This window comes from Micromys minutus, assembly GCF_963924665.1.
Source record: "Micromys minutus genome assembly, chromosome: 14".
Taxonomy (NCBI): Eukaryota; Metazoa; Chordata; class Mammalia; order Rodentia; family Muridae; genus Micromys; species Micromys minutus.
In genome coordinates, this window is record NC_137983.1 from 36,233,188 (window position 1) to 36,235,351 (window position 2,164).

Consider the following 2,164-nt stretch of genomic DNA (forward strand, 5'->3'; position numbering starts at 1 on the left):
TAAACATTTAACACTTGCAGAAATTATCTGCAGCTGGAAAAATCATGTTCTTGCCAGAGCAGGAGGCAAAATCACGGTCGGCTACCAAGGGTTTAAAGCAGCCTCATATCCCACACCTGGGATTCCAACAAAAACATATCCTTAAAACATCTCTATGGTCTTAAAGAAACCACATTTCTTACTACAAGTAGTTCTTGATTTGAGGCCCTTAGTAGGGTCAAAGGTAGAGGTTTGGCCAATTTTTGATGGTTTCAAGGACATACTTTAAAGGTTTATTTATTCACCTAATTTTTTCTTGTGCTTTGTGGTCTGTAGGCACAATGGAGTTTTAAATCAACATTTAGACCCTTTGTCAAATCTAGGGACACTATGGCCAGGAGGGTTGGATCATAGTGGACCCCAGGGAGAGGGGTAACCCAAATCTAAGAATATTTTTTGGGGACTGAGTAACTCAGCAGTTTTAGTTGCCTCTAGATGTGTGGCCTGGTGGAGCGTGAAGACCACCTGTCTTCCAAGAACAGGAAGTATGAGTCTCTTACCTGGCAAGACCATCACCTATCTGTATCCTGTTTGGCATCTTTTCTTTTTGTCCCCTTGTTTTTTTTTTTTTTTTTTTTTTTTTGTGTAGGGATGGGTCCTAGATTATTAATTCAGGTCGCGTCAGGTAAAGATTTGGAGAGGCCCAACTGGTTTTAGGGTCACTTTAGGTTGGACAAGTCACCAGTCCTACTTTTTCTGTTTTTCTTTTTTTTGAATACAAATAAAAGTTTATTGTACAAAATTTCATAATTCACAAAAAAAAATAGATGATTCTTTTCCCAAAATTTCACCTTCACTTCCAACCATTTAGAATGACTTGACCAACTGTGATCAGAACAAACACCATAAATGGTACCAAGTCCTTTAAAACTGGCCTCCCACGTGTTACTTTTTGGCATAGGTAATCTTCATGTCATGGGACGATGTGATCTTAAACCCTTGCAGAGCATCTCTGGCAGCTCCGGCCTGTCCATCACTTTCAAATTCTACAAATGCAATGTCATGTCTCCCCGGCACCAAGCGAACTCCCTTGAAACCAGGGAACTGGTTGAACAACACGGATAACGTCATCTCATTTGTCTCCTCTGGTAAGTTACTAAGGAATAGGATATAGTTTGGAGGGTAGTCAGGGACCTGAGGATTTGGTGCTGCATTTCCTTGGGTATTAGCTGCATTTGGTGTTCCCTGACCAGGCTTCTTGTTTGCAGATGCTGCAGCCTGTCCCATGGTCTTAGCTTTCTTTTCCTTTTCCTTTTCCTTATCAGCAAAAGTACCACACATTTTAGATATTATATCAGGATCTGATTTGGCGTACTAAGTTCTCATTGGTTTGCCATAAAATGGAAATCCTTGTAACTGTCTCAAAGCATTTGTAGATGAGCCCAGTTCTTTAAATATAACAAAAGCCTGCCCTCTCATCTTCATGGTCTTTAAAGCCACCATATCTACCATGTGTCCAAACTGAGAAAACAGGGCGCATAGAGATCCCTTCAATTCTTCTTTTTAAATTTTGTCATCCATGTTGTTGATATAAACCATGTGGTTTGGTCTGATATCCATGTTTGGGTAAAACCCTTCAAGTAGCCTGAAGTCGGTGCGGTTCGCTTGTAGCCCCCTTTCTCTGTTTTTGACCTGATACTCCACTGTCAGAATCTTCCCTGTGACACAGCTTGTACAGTGTCTTCTTCCCTGGTCTAGTGATCTCACAAGGATCTTCTGTGATGACTCTGGTCTTCTAAGACTTACCGTTCTTGCTCTGTAACCATCAAATGTCACACGCTTTTCTGGCTTTCAGAGTGATGGAGAGATGGGTTTTCCTTTGGGTTAGTAGATGGTTAATAAGGAAAGACAAGCCCCTGCCTGTCTCACCGTGTACCTGCCTCCCTGGCAGCATTTAGGACTCTCCGGAGTCAACGTGGAATAACAGTGAAACATAATTGAGAGTTGATGATGACCCATTGGATTGACATGATAGCCGTCCTCTGAGGCGAACAAAGGTATCAGGAAAGATGCGTCCAGAGGAGCAGGCGGGACTGTGGAAAGGAGCTAGTGTGAACAAAGCCCAAAGGACCGATAACAAAAGGATCTGGCAGTTCTAACTGATGAAAGGTGGCTTTCTCCTTAA

General features: G+C 42.1%; 1 pseudogene across 1 annotated transcript; it reads right to left on the reverse strand.

The window, feature by feature from the left end:
• Positions 1-924: 924 nt before the first annotated feature.
• LOC308429606 (U2 small nuclear ribonucleoprotein B''-like) lies at positions 925-1,599 on the reverse strand (annotated as a pseudogene). Its single transcript has one exon. The product of its transcript is annotated as a U2 small nuclear ribonucleoprotein B''-like (transcript).
• Positions 1,600-2,164: the final 565 nt, after the last annotated feature.